Genomic DNA, 22,201 nt, shown 5'->3' on the forward strand with positions numbered 1-22,201 from the left:
GAGACTCTGGACGGGCTATCTCGGCGGGATGAGACTCTGGACGGGCGGTCTCGGCAGGGCGAGACTCTGGACGGGCGGTCTCGGCGGGACGAGACTCTGGACGGGCGGTCTCGGCGGGACGAGACTCTGGAAGGGCGGTCTCGGCGGGACGAGACTCTGGACGGGCGGTCTCGACGGGACGAGACTTTGCTTTGGACGGGCGGTCTCAGCGGGACGAGACTCTGGACGGGCGGTGTTGGCAGGACAAGACTCTGGACGGCCGGTCTTTGGCGGAAATTGGATAGTCCTTGGGACAGGAAGAGGTCAATTCACACAACGGGGAACAGGAACAGGTCTTGGCCTGGCTCAGGGACAGAAGACTCAGGCTTGGGGACAGAAGACTTAGGCAGGGCGGTCTCGGCGGGATGAGACTCTGGACGGGCGATCTCGGCGGGATGAGACTCTGGACGGGCGGTCTCGGCGGGACGAGACTCTGGACGGGCGGTCTCAGCAGGACGAGACTCTGGACGGGCGGTCTCGGCAGGACGAGACTCTGGACGGGCGGTCTCGGCGGGACGAGACTCTGGACGGGCGGTCTCGGCGGGACGAGACTCTGGACGGGCGGTCTCGGCGGGACGAGACTCTGGACGGGCGGTCTCGGCGGGACGAGACTCTGGACGGGCGATCTTGGCGGGATGAGACTCTGGACGGGCGGTCTCGGCGGGACGAGACTTTGGACGGGCGGTCTCGGCGGGACGAGACTCTGGACGGGCGGTGTAGGCAGGACAAGACTCTGGACGGCCGGTCTTTGGCGGAATTTGGATAGTCCTTGGGGCAGGAAGAGGTCAATTCACACAACGGGGAACAGGAATAGGTCTTGGCCTGGCGGCAGCCATCCTGGCTGAGAGCTCAGGCAGTGAGAGGCGGCCTTCTTGGCTGAGGGCTCAAGCGGTGAGGTGGCGGCCATCTTGGCTGAAGACGAGGGCTCAGGCATGGTGGACATGACGTAAAGAACAAGTTCGTCAGGCACGACGTGAAGATCAGGCTGGTCAGGCAGTGTTCTGGATCGGGGCGCGGCGCTCTCTAGACACCTATTAACGGTCTCTTTCCAGTCCAATCCTGCGGTGTCTGGGAGGTCGCTAGTTGCCCCAATCCAGAACAAGGTCCTTAGGGTCTCGACGTCCAGGACGCCGGTGGCGGCAAGACACATTAAGTTCTTTATAAAACAAAAAAGGTTAGGGCTGTCCTGAGCCAGGATGATTATTCTGGCCCTATCGTCCATTTTGGGCAGTCCGTTCTTCTGTCACGGTGTGGTGTAGGCAGAAGAAGATGAGTCAAAAGCTCCAATACAAACTTTTACTTACAATATAATTCCAACAGGTACAGAGAGGTGGAATGTACACACACTAAATAGGACTGAGAACGGACAATGGCAGACTGAACAGAAGGAACTTTACAGACACAGATGACACTGATTAATAGAACATTGGTGATACAGATGAGGATGATGATAAACTAAACACAGGTGATACGGATGAACTGTTTAAGACAGTGAAGACGATACGTGACGTAATGACAGGCGGATAAGAAAGACAAACTAAACAGAACACAAATGTGACAGCATGTGTTTTCTTTATATTTCAGTGAATTACAGTGAATGAAGTAAGTATTTTATACAGAGTCATTTTACAGTGTACAACTAACTGGAAACATTCTAAATGTCACATTTAAATGTTGGATGTGTTTAAAACTATGATCAATGCCAGTTCCTTCCTATGTGCACACCCCCAAACACCCATTAAAGAGACATTTGAAGGATTATTCTGCAAAATGGCTCTTATATTAATCAAACCAGGCAAAATAAATCCCTCAGTCATAAGGAATAAATACAAGCTGGTCCCATAGTTATGACAGATGGTTATGTAATCCTTGAGGGCCTGCCGGAGGCTTGAACTGGCTAATTATTCATTATTAATTTATTTATTTAGAGGAGGGGAGGGGGCATTAACCCTATAGCTTAAGAAATAAAACCAATCACTTATATAGTTGCAAAAGAAAATATATTAAACACATTTGAATATTTCAGACAACCACAGACTCATTCCTGATAGGAAAACAAACAAACATGTTTTTGTGTTCCTTGCTTCATCTACACAATTCAAGCGTCTGGGCACCAAATTAAGAGCCAATATGTAAGACAAAAAAATACATGTGCCATGTGCATATGATTTATGCACCTTTCAAAATCGTAAATGACAATGACGAGCAGCGAGTGCAAGTGTTAAAGCTTGATGATGCAATTCTCTGGCAGGGGCTCTTATGAAACACACAAAGATTACAGTAAGTAGGTTAGTGGAACAACCACTCAAAGCGGCTCTCTGTTTGTCCTCCTCCTCCCCCATCCGTCGCTGTTGTCGCTCTATGACTGTTGCTTGCTGCCCTGGAGGACCTGCTCTTCTCCTTTTCTTTTTGATGCCTTTTTTCTGATTCAATCTATTTATTTCTATTCGTTCACCAGACTGGCCTGGTGCGCCCCCTGCTACTCTCTGTCTTTCATCTCTCCACTCATCTGCTCATCTGTCTGTCTCTTTCATTCAATAAACATCATGGATGTAGAAGATAATCCAGCCATATCATAACAGAATACTTTCAGTACAAATCCAAGAGTTTTGTTCCTGATTAAAAGGTGTACGCCACTGTTACATCTTTTGTTTGGTTGTTGAGCTCGTTCGATTCTCTACATAGAAACCTTTCCTGTGTTCCCTCATGCGTGTTCGGTTACTAATAGCAACAGCCGTGACATTCTGACCCTAAACCTACGTAAACGCAGAGTTATCGAAAGCGTTGGGGCAGGGCTGAGCGAATCAGGTTTTATCTGTAGAAACAGTGAGAGAGAATGTAGTTATGATTCATGACAGATGGATATTAAGAATAATAAAATATTTAGGGGATGACACATTTAAAAAAAACATTTAGTATGAATCAGGATGTGACGCTGCAAACAAACAATGTATTAAAATCTATTTTGGTTACAAAAGGTCAATAAAGCAGGTTGTTCTTGAACAGTTAGGCACCTTACAGATATAATGTACTGTGTGAATAATAAATAGTTATTTGCTAATGCTTTGATTTAAACAAACCCCTTACTCTAAGTATTTTTTTATGCCTTGCAATCCAAGGGCAAGGTAAATATATCAGACAGAATTTCAATGCAGCAATTGATAAATAAATATAAAAATATTTTAAAAAATCACTTTAAAAATACATCTACCAACCACAACATCATCGCCAAAATTATCCCCAAAATAATCTGTTAAAACAAGTTTGATACGTATTTGTCTTGTAAAGTCACTGAAACAATATGTCTTCTTTGATTAAAGTTGTGCTGTTTTCTTTCTAAAGACAATGCTACCTCTTTCAGTTCTGCTTGATGGAAGGAGAAATGTAAAGGGAATGATCTGTTTGTTCTAGTACAGAAGAACCACTTATGTGTGTCATTACTTTTCGAGGCATTCATACATACAATTTCTGCCTGATGGAAGATAAAACTGGACTTGCATTGAAGGATCGACCCAACATTTAGGGACCAGAATACCATGGAGGTGGACTTTTTTGACTTAGGCCTGTAAACAATCACCTAGTAACCATCCAGAAAACCATAGCAATGACCTAACAATGACCCAGAAATCCATAGAGCAACATGCTGCTATCGAGTTTTACAACCACTCACATTTAAATCTACAGTTTAATAATGTAATCCTAAAACAAATAATATTAATGCATTAAAAAAAACACACACATTGCAACAGAGGCGTTGATGAATAGAGTAAATGGGTGGATCATAAACTCATTGTACTGTGGAATGGTGGACTGATAAGGTGTCCAATGGGTCAAAAATCCCCTAACCAAGATGGAGGTTTCAGCATTCACAGGGATTATGTTTGATCCTGTGTTCGCATGGTGCTCTAATCCCGCTCCCTCCATCGCTCCCTCTAATCCCTTGCTTTTCCACCATTTCAAAAGCTTTCTAATCTCCACTGGCTTGAGTCTGGTTATCTGATGTGACTCCAGGCAACACACTATCAGGTCAGTGTGTCAGTGAAAACACACTCTCTCACCTTATGTTATCTCCTTCCATTCTCTCTCTCATCCTTATTCCTGTTTCCCTCCCCCTCTTTGTCTCTTGGATATCACTATCTAAAAGGGCAATATATTTATTTAAAGGGGTGGTATATTGCCCTTTTCACGAGATGTAAAATAAATCTCTGATGTCCCCAGAGTGTGTATGTTTATGCTCAAACAGCAACATTACACACTAATTAAAGTTAGAAAAGTGAAATCATATTCAACCACCCCTTTAAAGTGACCCTATTATGCTTTTTCAAATATGACCTTTCAAGCATTGTGTAATATAGCTTGTTTGTGATTGTGAAATGTCTGCAAAGTTTTAAAGATCAAAGTGATCGACCAGTAAATTTATTGTCTCCTTAAAGTAGACAATAAATTTACTGGTCGATCACTTTGATCTTTAAATGACACATCAAGGATGTTAAGAGGCTAAAAGCAGGTTTAAAACTTGCCCCATTGAAGTCAACAGGGTGCATATTTTAAAAGGAGGATAACACGGTGTAGGCAACATCAATTTTTGTCGTTGTTCTCTGTACTGACAGCACTCCAAATTTACAAAAAATTAGCTCAATGTATTGCTGAGTTATTTGCTGATAAATAGAATTTCTTTTTTTTTCATAATCTATAAAATAATGTACTGCAATGTGTCAAAAACATCATACAGCTCATGAAACATTCTCACATAATTGAAAATGGCACTTCATTTTTTACAGCATATTATTACAATTTTAATGAGCCCAAAATTAACATAATCTATTGCTTTTATGACAAGATATTCTTCATGGAGAAAAAATTGCCCATGGGGGAGTGTCAAAGACTGTACAAAAGGGCTATCTCTTTTCCAAATGCTGTAACTTTTGATTCCTTTATCCAAAAATTATTTTTTTTTATCCAGATGCAGCTAACATGTAGGGGGACTTCAATAAAAAATCATTTTCCTCCTACCTTATTTCCTTCCTGAGTTATTCCATGACAAATAAGAAAGATATGCAAAATCATAATAAAAATTATATATATATATTGTCTTTTATCCGCCGTTTCTTGGCAGGACAATGTCCAAATGTAATGTAATTTATATTTTCAAAAAAATTTAAAAGAGTTCTTTCAAACGATACCTACCTTTTGACTCTCCTTGCTGTAGTTTTGGAGTTATTATGATTATATAATTTTTATATAGTTTGGGGCAAAATTTGCTGTTTCAGTCTTACCAGTTAATTTCTTTCTGTGTGTGTGTGTGTGTGTGTGTGTGTTTGTGTGTGTGGGTGTGTGTGGGGGGGGGAGGGTGTCTTATTTGCACTCTTGATGTTTTAGAGTGTCACCAGAGGGTTAAAAGGGCATTCTCTGATGATGTTCCAAGATGCTATGCTGATCATAGACAAACAGGGGGACAAATAAATATCTACCGCACCGTCGGGTTTTTTAAATTTTTTTTATCATAGCCTACAATTGTCTTCGTTCATAGTCTGATGTGTCTGTCATGGATTTGCACTGAATTGATTCTCAAAAATACGGAACAAAGTGCGTTCCGTATCAGTTCAATACGGAACAAGACTTTTATGTGTCAAATACGGGACGATTCCGTATTATACGGAACGGTTGGCAACCCTAGTTTCAGCCCCTGAGCGATGTTAAAACCAACCAAAAGGCATAACAACATGATCAAATCTTAGCTCAAATCGAAGGAGGGAGGAGCCAAGGTGGAGTAGAGGCTGACGTCCACTTGGGTACGACCGACCGACGCGGAGCCGATGGATCCCAGGTCGCAGACAGAGAGTCGATAGAGCAGAGAGACATCGCTGGCACAGGAGGTCTAGGCAATGCCGCAGCGGTGATTGTATGAGGCGGAGCCAGACTGCCCGAGGACTGAGGCGATGCCAGTGTGACGGAGGACTGAGGCGTATCCGTAGGGAAGGAGGAGCCCACTGGAGCCGTAGGGTTGGAGCGTGGATCCGCAAGTCGTGGCAGAGGTGGTGTGACAACTGACCAAGGGGGAGCCGGTGGGATGAGGGAACGCGGGAGAGTCAAAAGGCAGAGGGTGTCTGGTGGAGCCGACAGGTCGATGGACCGAGATGGAGCGATCTCAGGCCAGAGGCGGAGCCATGAATCTATCCGCTCAGGCACTAATGGTGGTTGCAGGACCTGAGGCTTGACTTGAGTGCTTGGCATTGCAGGAGATGGCAAATGGCTGACAACCTCCAGCAGAGGCAGGAGGACTGGCTGAGCAGGGCTGTGACGGAGGCAGATGAAGGCTAGACAGGGTTCAACACACTGCCCATGCAGGTGTCTGTGCAGTCTAGAAACAGTGAGGAAGGTTCAGAGGAAACAAGAAAAAAAGTTCATACAGTCCATGGTGCTGTCTAGGAACAGCGATGATAAATCAGAAATACTCCCACGCTGAAGTCAATCAACCAGTCTCCAGAATCCATCAAAATATCCTCAGCCACTGATGTCTGTGGGCTCACACCCCTGGTCAGACTCACTGGGGGGCTCCTCTTCCTGGACGAGGGTCCCTGCTGACCTCTTATCTTCGGACACTGGCTGCCGTGTCGCAGTGGGTGGTAGCTCTCTGTCTGTGGTCACATGTTTCCTCTGTGGTCGATGGTGGTGGAACAGACTCTGCGTATGGATGTGTTCTGGATTGGGGGTTAACACTCTCCAGACACCGGATGATAGCATCCCTCCAGTTCAGCCCATAGATGTCTGGGAGGTCTACGGGGTGATGGTAATTCACCCCGATCAAGAACAATGACTTCAGGGTCTTGTCGTCAAAGGGGCTGGTAACGACAAAAAGGCAGAATTTCTCTGTAAAAACAAAAAAGTCCAGGCTCTCACGAGCCACAACAGCAAATCGAGTTGCATTATCCATCTTAGGTCTGGTCTTCTGTCATGGAACAGAAGAATGCAGACAAAGGTAAAATCCAAACAGAGTTTATTTGAGACACACATGGGATGTAAACAGGTGAGTAACTGGAAGGTATCGTGAAGGGTTGAATGACGAGACCAGACAAGCATGGGTGTTTGGTGCTAGCCTTTATGGAAGAACTGATGAGGCTGATGACAGACAGGTGTGGTGACTGGTGAGTGTGCAATAGTGGTAGCCAGAGAGGATTATGGGAAACATAGTGTGCTGAGGTGGCTGGTCTGGTGACTGAGGATTGTAACAATACCAGTGTTATTTTAGTGTTTTAGTTTAACTTTGGGCGTTGTAACTTTGCAGATGTTTCAGCAACATTACACACTAACTAAAGTTAGAAAAGTGAAATCATAAGCAACCATCCCTTTTATATATATTTATATTAAACTTAAACTTATTTTATTACATTTTGTTGCTAAAGCAACATTTCTAATTTTCATTTAAGTTTTTATAAGTTTAAGGGCTTTTAATATTTAAAGGGGGGGGTGAAACACTCATTTTCAGTCAATCTCATGTTAATCTTGAGTACCTATAGAGTAGTACTGCATCCTTCAAATCTCCAAAAAGTCTTTAGTTTTATTATATTTATAAAAGAAATATAGGCAGTACCGAGTCTTTCCGGAAAAAAACGAGCGGCTGGAGGCGTGCCGTGTGAGCGGAGCCAAGGCCGCCTTAATGCACGGGCTTACCTGGGCTGAAGCCCAGGGGCCTCCCAAGTTCAGGGGCCTCCCAAGTTCAGGGGCCTCCCATGTTCAGGTTCATGATGAGCTGAAAAGGTCATATTGTTTTAACTTGTCAGATTTTGTTGCTGTATGTCGCTAGTCGCTTGTGGACGTTGGTAGTGCTGTCGCTCTAATGTTATTGTTATGGTGCGTTCACACCAAACGCGAAAAGAGCGTCTGGCGCGAGTGATTTCAATGTTAAGTCTATGCAAAGACAAGTTTACGCGCGTCTAGAGGTCCCGCGGCGCGAATGAGGCGTTACGGTTCGTGTCCGCTCAGTGCCACTAACGTCTCCGCTTTGGGGTGTCTGTTGCGAGTGTGTTTAATCGACGTTTTTTTCAACACACGGACAGTAGCCTATAATCATCAGCGATGCACGCGATTACATTTAGAAATAGACAAGCTTTGTTTCCAAATGCACCAAGCAATGATCCTTTCAATTTTATAAACTTTTAAAAACCCAGCCAATATAATCACAATGAACACATCCAAAATAAAATCTTTAACATGTAGGCTATATAACAACTGCAAAGCATCTCATTTGTAAACAAAATGATTTACGCACTAAATCCAGAATAAACTCACTGAGACTGTCGACAGTTTCTTTTCCGTGCATCATTTTATTATATCCATGTTTGTGGTTAGTTACTGTCAAATCATATAAAACAGTGAAATCGCCCTTGAACTCTTCTGTCTCTCCTGCACTCGAGACGGTGACGGGAGCTGATCTCCACTTAAAGGCTTCTCTCCTATTGGTTGTCGCTCGCGAAAATCGCTTCTCATTTGCATAAAGTTGAAATTTAGTTGCTGTGTGTGGTTGTCAAATAAAGTGTCTTGTGTTTATGTGCTCAGTGATATGTTAATAACAATATTAAAATTGAAAACAATATTTAAAAAAAAACTCACTGTTGTAGGTCTCGAAAGAAACTAATGCATTATGTGATGTAGATTACCTAGATATTACACTTTTTTAAAATGAGACTCTATGGGCCCTATTTTAACGATCTGAAACGCAAGTGTCAAAGCGCAAAGCGCAAGTAACTTTGTGGGCGGGTCTTGGCGCTGTTGCTATTTTCCCGGCGGGATAAATTACTCTTGCGCCAGGCGCAAATCTAAAATGGGTTGGTCTGAAGTAGCTTCATTATTCATAGGTGTGGTTTGGGCGTAACGTGAAATAAACCAATCAGAGCGTCATCTCACATTCCCTTTAAGAGCAGACGCGTTTGTTCTAAAGCGGATTCCTATTGTAACGGCGGATTTGCCAGGCGCGCGCCAGGAGCGGTTCACAGCCAAGGAGAGCAACGCTCTCGTCAGGGACGTTGGGGATGGAGAAACCCACCCAAATTAACTTCGGTTAAAAAGGCGTATGATAATTTGGGTAAATGTGTAAGCTAGATGTATGCTTTTATCTATCTATCTATCTATCTATCTATCTATCTATCTATCTATCTATCTATCTATCTATCTATCGTAATAATGTAGGCTATGATTTGCAAAAATGAAAACTGCTGCTTCTGTGTAGATGAGAGAATCAAAGTGCATTCGCGTTGTGCACGCGCTACACTGATTATGGCCAAGCATGCGCCCTTAAAATAGCATATTAATAACATGCGCAACGCGCCACTGACTTTAAACCATTTTTTCCTGGTTAGTAGCGCAATTGTTTTCTAAACCTGCAAAATAGCATGAAGGAACGTTTGCGCTGGAACACGCCTCCTCTTTGCGCTGAACCGCCCCGGGGAGCGCAAGTGTATTTCTTAGTTAACCGACGTGCTTCTGTGGAGGGAAAAGCGCGCTTTGCGCGAGTGCAAAATAGGAATGATACATGCGTCGGTGTACAAAGTCAATTGCGCTGGGTGCAAGATAGGGCCCTATAAATCGAGGGGATGGGGGGCCTACAAAACCTCTCAGCCCCGGGGCCTAACATTAGGTTAAGGCGGCTCTGGGCGGAGCTAAAGCTGTGCTTATGCGCGGATAACTAACAACACTCAGACATTTGAAGCAGAAAAGCAGTTTTACTCACCGCCTGCGGTTCCAACGCACGACCATGAACCTTTAAAGTTGGGTAATCCTTAAGCATTAGACGATCGTCGTGAATCCGGCATCGAACTTTGTTTATAAAACAATCATCGTCGAAATGCAGGGAACAAACAGTCTTGCACAACTCCGTTGATGCTCTGATGAACAAACTCCATCCACTGGTGCCTTAACGCTGGGTTCTTTGGGAATCTGTGCAGGGTTGTCTTGCCCTGGCAACCAAAAACCCACTTCTTTGGTGACATTGACTTCCCTAAAGCCGAGCAGCGCTTTGATGGGCGTACTGCTTTCGCTCTCTCGCTCTGGTCTACGGGTGGGTGCGCGCGCGCCCTTCCGGGAGAAGTGCCCTTAGGACCTGTATAAGGAAATTCCGCCCCATCTGACGTCACACAGGCCCATACTCGAAAAAAACTTTCCGAAACTTGTGACAAACCGGAAGGAGCATTTTTGGAACAGAAATACTCCTTCAAACGTACAATTTAATTTTTTTCCCATGTTTAGCATGGGAATCCAACTCTTTAACAGTGTAAAAAACTCAGTATGCATGAAATAGCATTTCACCCCCCTTTAAGGGCTATCTAATATTTATATTTATTCAGTTAATGAAAACCATTTTAATATTTTTAGTTTTAGTCAACAATAACAAGACTGGTTCATACACAAGCCATAGCAATGTAGTGTAAGCCCGTTTATCAGTCCAAACGGGGGTTTCCGCCAGAACGGGTGAAGGTCTCTGCGTGTTACTGTCTTTCTGCATGGCAAAGTAATTTAATTCCATTTAAGCTTTTATCTGACTCCATTTTATATCTGACTCCATTTTATCACAACCTCGAATTTAAGTTAGATTGCCAATTGGTTATTGGTCAATTATATAATAGTTTAGCAATACATTTGATTGTTCTATTTAACTCTTTACTTATATTTTACCCGTTCATATTACAGTAGGAAGCTATGTCGCTCAGAGGTCCTCACACCTTGTTTAACATAGGTCTCACGATCACAATCTCGGGTAGCCTAACTAAACAGAGGTAATTGCTATATACCTGAGTTTGGTCGCATTCACAGTCACACTTACACAATCAAAGATACTTTGGTATTGCCCCCGTGATTGCACTTGAAATTAAGGTAACGTTTACTTCAGTAGAGGTATGGCCACTACTACAGATATAAGTTGACCAACTTTACTTGTCTTATAATAGCTTTGGTTTCCACGTACACTTATCTAAAGTAACATTAAATTAAAACAGAGGTAAGACACACCCAGATTTAGGTTGGTCAAGCAGAATTTTTGCTGCCCTAAACGGAAATTCACTTCTTGTCTTTGCAAAACACATGCACTTGAATTAGTGCCAAATATTAGTCGTCAATAATCTGACGCAAAACTTGCGGTAACATACGAATCTGTTTAATCTACTTGGGAAAACAATTTCAGAGTCAGTCGGAATAAAATCAAATGTAACAATTTATTATGTCAGGTAAATGTATCATGCCAATTTCATAATCAGTTCAAACATAATAAATACAAAACATCAAATGCTCTGGAATAAAGAGAGAAGATGCAAACCTGACATTCTAAAATACATGATGCGAAGTGTTTTGCATACACTCTGCATCATGGGCTAATTTGAGTTACAAATCGCCCTGAGCCTCTTGCTGCATTTCTTATATAGACAGAAACTTCTTTCACATGGAAACATTTGCTAACAATGGGAATTTGCATTTTTTTTCTTTTTCTTTTTTACTTCTTTGGGAATGAGACATCTGTACCAGTCGCACTGAGACATTTCAAATGATACCAAACATGTATAATACTGTATGATAATTATTCACACTAAACCATATAAATTTTTGGGTGTATATCTGGTGATCTCAGCATGAGAGAGAGACAACATGGGGAGGTGATTGACTCGGGGATGCTAGTTTCTCAAGAGAGAGTCAAATGTTAATTTCCAGGAAGGTCCTTTGTCTTCTCGGGAGTGGTCGTTCCTCAACCAGACTGCCCGGCATTTCTAAATTCTTACAGTAGCTTTGACACACCTTTGGGGAAAAGCTCTTTAAACAATACTACACCTACTTCACTCTTGTTCAGTATCAGAAACATTATGTAATTGTTATATGCGGGCATGCACCAATTTGCCAGCTATAGCCAAACCCATCTCACAACAGCTAGTTTGACTCTCCTAGAATGATCTGTCCTTCACCACATGAACATAAAAGTGAGAAAACACCAAGACCTTCCATTTTAAAGTGATATGAGAGGGGAAAACACATTTCTATCACCACCTGGCTATTGCAACCTTCAACAGAAACTGTTATAATACAAATAGGAACCAGGAGTATTTAAATGAGATTGTATTGTTGTAGGATATCTGTGGTTGGCATGTGTGGCATTGGTCAACAAAAACATTACTTCTACCTGTACCTTTCAAAGTGAACAATACGCCTGCTTTATAAATACTAAATGACAGATGTCAGGAAGGACATGTGTCACACCCATCTAGAGAATCTGAAAGAGAAAAACAAGTAGAATCATATAATTTTTACTCATTTGGCAAATAACATAATCACACGTCACCAACAAGATGGACAAAAGCACACATGAGTGATGTGTCTCTGATTTGAGAAGCAAATTTCCCTGCAAATGTTCCAGCTGGTGAGAGGAAGCAGATGCTTGCGGAGCCATTGAGAACACGTAGAAAGGGCAGGGACGGTGTTGCTGTGGAAACGGGTGAGCGAGTGAGCCTGTTTACTGCCGTTGAGTCAGCCAGCATGCCTTGCCATGTGAGACTGACCCATATAACGGCAGGGATTGGCTGATTAGCAGCAACATGTCACCTTCATGTTAGTGCACACTAAAGAGCTCAAAGAGACAGATAAAGTTGACTAACACCTAAACCCCACTGAAGAAAAATCACAGCTGTATATTAATCCTCAAATTTTGTTATGATTTACTTTTTTTTTTCTCTCTCTCTTTATTCTAGGGGCTGTTGAATGCTTGAATCTGATTGGTTGACGAAAGTTGTGCAATTATTAAACGCACAGCTAAGTAATTCCAGGCAGGCCTTGACCGCATTACAGTTCCATATCTCTTTGCCAAATGATTTCAGTAATTTCAAAGGACTTTATAGATTACAACAGCAGAACAATCAAAACCCACAGTGACACTGACCAAGCAAATAAATACAGTAAGCAATAGGATAAAAACGACAAATTATTTCCATGCTTTTTGCCACAAAATTAAGTTTTATTATGTATTATGCATGTATTATTTATTATGGAAAAGCACATACTCTCTTTCTCCCACTCAAACGCACACACATACAGACACACACTCGCACAGAAACGTGTTGTCAGCGCTGCTTTGATGGTTTTGTCAGTAAAATAGATTAGCAACCTAAAAACTACAGGACATTTCTCACTAGCGAGGTAATAACGCCACTGTTCTTGAAGCAGATAAAGCTACAGTTTTGCTTTTATTATATTTGCGTCATAGCCACATTACCACCTGTGTGTGCATTATTTTTCTAAAAATTCAACAGCCCATTATCAATTATTCCTTACGTATTGTCATGTTTATGTTTCTCTGACCTACTCAAAACCCAGCATGGCCCTGTCCCAAATGGCACACTACATGAGGACTTACAATGGTTGTCAGTTAAGTCCACAGGTTCTAATTCACCTCACATTCTCTTCCTGTTTAACTCAATTAAACATCTAGTTACTGAAAACACTATTTTCTATAATTTTGCTGCTCTCTCTCTCTCTTGCTCTCTCTCTTTTTCTATCTCTCAACGTTTGTTCACTCCTGTCCTTCGTTCACACAATACCAACCCATCATTCAAAAAAAGAAAAAACATCATCTTTCCATTTAGCTGGTGTCCATGGTTACAGCTATTCTACTTCATTTTAATTCCATCATTCTCACTTTCAGTTAAACAAGACACTCTCACTTTCAGCGTTTCCTCTCTCTCTCTCTCGTTCGCTCTCGTCCTGAAGTTTCCCAAACTTCAGGAGGTCGTTCAGAGGTTACGCAGTTTTATTTCTTTCTCCTCCCACTATTTTATAAGAGAGAGAGAGAGAGAGAGAGAGAGAGAGAGAGAGAGAGAGAGAGAGAGAGAGAGAGAGAGAGAGAATCATTGGTGAGAAACAGAGATTTAATGAGTCTCGATGGTCAGGGCTATAACAACTCTGCAGCGTTAGTGCTTGCTTAGCATATTCACACAGCACTTGAGCTGATGTAAGACTCAGAATCAGTATTCACAGCGAGCAGTGCATGCAGCAGGGACACACCAGCAGCCACAGCATATATGGTAATCTCCTAACACTTTCTGACAGTGAGCACACTGCACTTCACACTGGAGAGAGAGAGAGAGAGAGAGAGAGAGAGAGAGAGAGAGAGAGAGAGAGAGAGAGAGAGAGAGAGAGAGAGAGAGAGAGAGAACATTTATAGCATATTAGCGGGAAATGAAACCACATACATATGAGGGTGAGAAGAATGGATAGACAGACAGACAGACAGACAGACAGACAGACAGACAGACACACACACACACACACACACAGAGGATAGATAGATAGATAGATAGATAGATAGATAGATAGATAGATAGATAGATAGATAGATAGATAGATAGATAGATAGATAGATAGATAGATAGATAGATAGATAGATAGATAGATAGATAGATAGATAGATAGATAGATAGATAGATAGATAGATAGATAGATAGATAGATAGATAGATAGATAGATAGATAGATAGATAGATAGATAGATAGAAAGATAGATAGATAGATAGATAGATAGATAGATAGATAGATAGATAGATAGATAGATAGATTCAATAGGTGAATCAACAGGCAGTTAAAAATGTGGTTCATTTTCAAAAACTAGTAATTTGTCTGTTTTTGGTGATGAGTAAACATTGATGAAACAGTAGTTAATATTCACAGCTACATTAGGACGTTATGTGAGAGCGCTATGAGAAATCATGATAAAATATGATTTTCAAAATGCTACAAGAGAACTAAAGAAGCTAAAAATACGTGTGCAAGTTCCTCAGAGATAACATCAAGGACTTACCAGCAGATCAAATGCAAAGAAGGAAACACAAAAACAGACTAAATAACACACACACACACACACACACACACACACGTAAAAAGGAAACTCTAGAGCAAGAGAGGGTCTGAAAAAAGTTTGCTGAACAGAACTTACTATAGATGCTTATCTCACAGAATAGGCACGCTTTTAACCAACCCTTTTTATATGTCTAACATCCTTCGCTATGGAGCATATACAAGATAGATCTTCCCCTAAGGAACCAAGAACCACTGTAGAGATACAAAAGAATTTGATTCAGTTGTCAACACAAGAACAACAACAACAACAGAGAGAAACAAATGCTATTATAAATAATAAAATAGTGAGACAAGAGGATGTTGTAAACAGAACAGTGCAGGAAGTATGAGATGTTGCCATGCTTGCAAATAGATTCAGCCTTTTATTTCTGTCTTTCATTCAACCCTTTTCTGACATATGCGGTCAAAGTTGGGGATTTGTGTATATCGCCTATTTTTTAACAGCTTCAGCTGATTTTTTCACATTTCTAATTCATACATTAATTCAAGTTAATATAATAAATTTGTCTGCAAAAATTGGTAAAGCTTCATTGAAAGTTTTGATTGATTTGATACAAGCAGGTTTATGTACCTGGGTCTCCAACAGAAGTGTTCAGCTGACCTACTTTGGATGTTCCATCAAGGAAAAAAGATGCCGTCCAGACCGTTCCAGCAAGAGAGAAACCGGTCATTCATTTTTACCCTTTTTCAATCACAGAGACCCCAGACTCTGACCCTGAAATGTGTATTTAGATACACATCAATCTATCTATTTTTCGTCCCCTGGAGATTTCTAAAGATGCGAAGAAAAGCAATTTTGAGAAAGAATAAAAAGAGTGGTCTGGAAAAAAAACTGTTCTGATTCACTAAATTCAAACTACAATATGGTACACGAACAAATAAAGAAAAAAACAGAGAGAGAGAGAGAGAGAGAGAGAGAGACAAGAAAACAAACCAATTTAAAGTAGAAAAGAAAGAAATTAAGTTGAATCATGTGTATGAGGTTGACATGAATAAACCAGACTATCATGCCGGCAGGCACCAGTATCCTGATTCTCACAATATCTTTAAAGTCACCATGAAATCAAATTGGACAATTGTTTTTGTTTCTGTTTTTTTTTTTTTTTGTATTAAATTTATGGAATATTCAATATTGCAGTATTTATTATAAATGATTTATCTGTGCAGCAACATCTCTTCTCTGATGATGTGTTTACTGGCATGAGGGCGGGGCAACCTGTCACTCACATGAGATCGACCAATAGCAAACCACAAATAACCAATCAATTCCCCATGAACAAAGTCAAGTCCCACCCTACATTTTTTTTCTTGTTTCACTCAGATATACGTCACAATAAGGAAGAAAAGACTATCGCAACTTCAGTTTCATGCCGACTTTAAGAAATAATTGTATTCCTGGCTCTATTACTTACACACTAGACACTAAATTTAAACTAATTTTATTAACAATCTACAAGGTTTTAGGGCGGTTTGCAAATAAAACAGCAACAACAACAAAACAGACTTATATTAAAGGCCCACTGTGCCTTGGAACGCACAGCTTTATATGACGTAATTTTCACTGAAACAGGAAGCTAAGGCAGGACATATTGAATGGCTCCTCCCCCTTTTCAAATAGCCAATAGCGTTTAGTTTACCTCACAGACTGCAAGTCGTACTTGACAGCTCCATGTAAGCGAATCCGAGCACTTACGTTAGATTCAATAATAGAGGTGTGAATTAATTTTAGCCATTTCATTCCTAACCAACGTACAGTTGGAAAACTGTAAACTCGAACGTTTGGGCAACCGAACAAACATCTCTAACCCATATTGCTCTGTGACGAGTCAACGGTCAGTAATTTGTCTGTTTTTGGTGATGAGGTAAACATTGATGAAACAGTAGTTAATATTCACAGCTACATTAGGACGTTATGTGAGAGTGCTATGAGAAATCATGATAAAATATGTTTTTCAAAATGCTACAAGAGAACTAAAGAAGCTAAAAATACATGTACAAGTTGCTCAAAGATAACATCTTACCAGGGACTTACCAGCAGATCAGATGCAAAGAAGGAAACACAAAAACAGACTAAATGGCGCGCACACACACACATGTAAAAAGGAAACTCTCTAGAGCAGGGGTTCCCAAGCCTGTCCTGCAGTACCCCCAACACTGCATGTTTTCTTTGTCTCCCTAATCAAACACACCTGATTCAACTCATCAGCTCAATAAAGGCACAATATGTAACTTTTTTGCTTTAAAAATAGCAAAAAATCACTATATCTTTGTTATATATTTTTTTTAGTTGTGTACTTACATTATCCCGACTGTTTCCAAAAACTTTCAAATCAGGAGAAATTTGTAATTTAATTCGAAGACACGTCCCGTTTCTTTATTTCCGTTTTGTCAGCGTCAATGGCGTCATATCCGCGCTGTCCCTGGTTTCCGCTCGTGCTGACATAGCAGCCAGAGCACTCTGATAGTAACCAAAGCGACAGACGTGGACAAATGTGTAGTTCGCAATGTCTATTTGCACGCTGTTGTTGTTGTTTCGTTCAAACATTATGGACCATGGCAAGCAGACTTTGGATAAAAAAGGAGAACTAAAACGAGAATCAATATCAGCACAGTGTTTTCGAGATGCCGAGAGCTCCCATAGACAGTATATAAACAAGAGCTCCACGTCCGAGACTTCGACCGCTCCTACATGTACTTTATTAAACAGGTGAGCACATTTACATAAAACTAATCAATGTTATATAGTTCAACAATGATAAAATGTTAGAATATGATCTGTATGTTATTCTAATGTTGATCTTGCTTACTGCTAGTCTCATAAAGACAAACTAACATGAATGAAATGTCCGTATTCCTTTTATATCCGCGGGACTCGCGTCGTGTGTGGAGCTGATAGCTGTCTCTTAGCAATCCCGAACTGCTTTATATCACAGTCATGATAAAAGCATCGATGTATTCAGTCATCCATAAACATTATTAGATCGGTCGGCTTGACGTTGACGACAAGATCCATAATTCATGGCAAATGTTGCGTCATCAATCTACGCCTTTGTTATTGTAAATAGGTTAGCGACCCCTAGTGGCGAAAAATGCCATACTGTCCGTTTAACACATGTGATAATCAACGGTTGCTTTGGCCAGGTGGTATTTATAGCACAGGGTGCGGGATGCTTTCGATTCTAGAGAGCTTTTGATTGGACAGAAGATGTGGTGAGAAGCTGAAGTCCATGGTGATGTCATAAAAATCCGTGATCCATTTTAGCGAAAGTGAGAGACTGTAAGTTTTGAATGCTTATATCTCCTAAATTCGAATTTTGTCATTGTTTTGGAACACTATTCTATGGAAGCTTGTTTTTCGCCACTGAATAAAACATTTTAAAAGATAATTGCGACTTTTTATCTCACAATTGCGAGTTTACATCTTGCAATTCTGACTTTATTTCTCAGAATTGCGAGATATAAAGTCAGAATTGCGTGAAATAAAGTCAGAATTCTGAGATATAAAGTCAGAATTCTGAGATATAAAGTCAGAATTGCGAGATATAAAGTCGCAATTGCGTCTTACAAAGTCAGAATTCTGACTTTTTTTCTCGCAATTGCGACTTTATATCACGCAATTCTGACTTTATATCTCAGAATTCTGACTTTATATCTCAGAATTCTGACTTTATATCACGCAATTCTGACTTTATAACACATAATTGCGAGTTTATATCTCGCAATTCTGACATCTTTTCTCGGAATTGTGAGATATAAAGTCCAATTCTAAGGGGGGAAAAAAAAGACGGACTTTTTTTTTTTTTTTTTACAGAATAGTTTATATCTCACAATTCTGACTTTATAACACGCAATTGCGACTTTATTTCATGCAATTCTGACTTTATATCTCCCAATTGCGTGATATAAAGTCAGAATTCTGAGATATAAAGTCAGAATTGCGTGATATAAAGTCAGAATTCTGAGATATAAAGTCAGAATTGCGTGATATAAAGTCGCAATTGCGAGAAAAAAAGTCAGAATTCTGACTTTATAAGACGCAATTGCGACTTTATATCTCGCAATTCTGACTTTATATCTCAGAATTCTGACTTTAAAACACGCAATTGCGACTTAATTTCACGCAATTCTGACTTTATATCTCGCAATTCTGAGAAATAAAGTCAGAATTGCGAGATGTAAACTCGCAATTGTGAGATAAAAAGTCACAATTATCTTTTTTTGTATTATTTTGTGGCGGAAACAAGCTTCCATACTATTCATTCCCTTAAAGCTACACTGTGTAATATTTTAAGTTATGTTATTTCAAAATTATACGTTCTCATTAATGTGTAGCCTAATCACTTCAACCAACTAATTAAGTATTCTAGTAAGTGTATATTCTGCCATTTGGAATACATACGAGTCAGAGCCATAGAGAGAAAGAGTTGCGACACTCTTTGATGTCGCCGCTATGGCTGTCACATGGTTCATGTAAGCCTCAATAGTTCCAAAACATACGCTGGCTGTCATGCTCTTCTATGGGACAGACAGCAGCGATCGCATTATTAAACGGTAAATATAAAATAAAACACACACCCAAGTACTTTTTCAGCTGTTATTGTATTATTACATTTTGTTAATGTCAGTTTTGCATTTGGAGATAAGTTTTAGGCTATATTTTTGGAGGGAAAAGCTTAGTGTTCATGTTCACATAGGTAGTAGCACTGGCTTTAGCGGCTCTAACTTAACTTTTCCATATCATTCATCTGATGATGGACGTCTCATGATATTTATTTTAGCACAACTGGGCTGTATTAGGCTATTGATTCCCGTGATTTTGCTTATAAATTTTGATTCAGCCATTAGCCTACCTTTGTGATCACGCAAAGAGGTCTGCCGTGGCGGTCCGTTCAGAGTTCGCTTAGAAGCTAGCTCACTTCTTCTGATGAAAGTGGCCACCCCCAGCACCACAACGTGAAACATGATCATGTTAAGACTAAGAATATTATTTTAAGATTAAGCCATACACATTATCAAAACTATAACAGATTAAAAACGAATTTAAGCATGGCTAATACAAATGAAGGTTTTCAAATAAAATATTTTTTATTAAACAATGACAGACAACAAAAATGTGTGCTTGTGTGAACAAGAAAAACAAAAACCAGGGGCAGGTGATCCATGAAACAGACAGGACTGGTGATGGCCATAACAATCCTAGAGGTCCAGCATTGTTCTCACAAGCCGCTTCACTCAAGACAATAAAACATAATGAAAAGTTAGTATATCCCAAAAAAATTAAATTAAATAAAAGTTGCTATAAAGGTGGCAGCGATTCATTACCGAACTCTTAGCTGACGAAGTCGCGCTAGCTAACTAGCTAGCAGGCAGTGCTTGAAAATTGGTTGAAACAACCAACATAAAATATAAATAATTACACTGTGCATGTACAAATGAAGACCAGTATAAGCATCGCAAAGGGCCTCTGATACAATATAGACAGTTGACAATTCAAAAGAGGTCGATATTTCAGCAACTTAACTCTGGAACAACTCGACGCGCAGCAATGTAAGTGAATGGTGTCCAACGGCCAAATGACAGTGTTTGGAACTAATCCGGTCTTCAAATCCCGGAAGTAGGCGGTTAAAAGCGCCGCCATTTTTTACAACGGAGGTCTATGGGAGTGTCGCAACTCTTTCTCTCTATGGCTCTGATATGAGTGAGTCGCTCGAATGTCGGCAGCCATGTTGCGCATCCATCTTGAAAATACATTAGACAAAAAGGGACATACAAGCTTTGCCTTTCGCGTTTTTACATGCAGTGGCACCGTGACGAATGCGAGAGGGAGATTTGCTCGCGTTTGCCGGCAGATTTGAAATAATACGGCCACCGTAGGACTTAAAACGCCCTCGGAATGGGAGGAGCTAGAAAGTAATATTCAGTTGGTAGTCATATACAATTTCACCGCTAGATGGGAGTAAATCCTACACAGTGTAGCTTTAAGGCTAACATATTGTAATGATGAGGCAGTGTCTCGTTGAGATCCATTTGCAGTATCTTTATCGGTAATAGTAGACGTAACACAATCAGGCAGGGGTCAATCACCAACTAAGGATTTATCTGAGGCAATCCACAATCGTAGTCGATCAGGGCAGGCAACAAACAGTAAAGCATAAATTCAGTCAAACAAAGCAGGGTCACAATGGCATGAAGCAGAGGGTCGAAACGAGTAGAACAGTCCAGGATCAGTAAACGAGGAATCCGTATAAACAGGGAAACCGCTCAGAAATGTCAACCAGAGTGAAACAAGACTTGGCACTAAAGCAGTGGAGAAGGGCTGTATAAATAGTCCGGGTGATGAGAGGCAGGTGTGCAGATAATCAGTACCAGGCACGGGGTTATGGGAAATGGAGTGAAAATATGTAATGTTAATATTCGGGAGATGAAGCCCTCTGGTGGCGAGTGGGAGGAACCACAGAGGCTTGATTTGTGACACATATTCATATTAAAAGCTAAAAAACTTACATTTTGATTTTTAGGAGGGACTATCTAGAGACCAGAATATAATCAAAACTTGAGGGTGGACTCTTTTTTCTGGAACGGTTAAAGGTGGAACTAAAGTTGGTGCTGCTGTTTCTGTTGTGGTGCTCAGTGACTGACGTCTGTCTAACTCTGCAGAGCATGAAACAGTGATGATGTGTGACGCCTGCATGAGCAGGTGCACGGAGGTATGGAAATACATATAGTTTGTTGACAGGCAAGTAGGAGACAGGACCGAATGCAATGATTGAACGAACGTTTTATGGTCCTACGCCTTCCACAGACGAGATATATACATATAAATACATTTAGACCACTTAACTTAGTGTTTGTAAAGACTTTCAACCACAATAACAAAAAAAAAAAAAAAAAACCTGAAACAAATCGCCTATACCCTGCCTTTAAGCGTCATGGTTGAATGAGCAAACACCACAAATTTTTTCCATGCATGCATTTCACAATGGACGTTTTTTTTTTCTTCTCAATAAACATCATAACACCATGTGGCAAACCATATAAGAATTGCATGTAACCAAAACTTCCGATGGAAAAATGTAACAAGCAGTGAGAGTCTAGGTGATCAGTCTGACATGTTACAGTTCATTGAAGTTCAATCAGAACTCACCACATCATTTAGCATCAGCAGAGGATACGCAACAGGTCACGCAGCACACAGCCGACTTTCGCATTTCAGTTCTTTAAAACACAGCACTTATCACACCATTGAGAGCTGCGGTGCTGAGAGAAGAACAAGCAGTAAA

This window comes from Scardinius erythrophthalmus (assembly GCF_964197995.2).
Source record: "Scardinius erythrophthalmus genome assembly, chromosome: 9".
NCBI lineage: Eukaryota > Metazoa > Chordata > Actinopteri > Cypriniformes > Leuciscidae > Scardinius > Scardinius erythrophthalmus.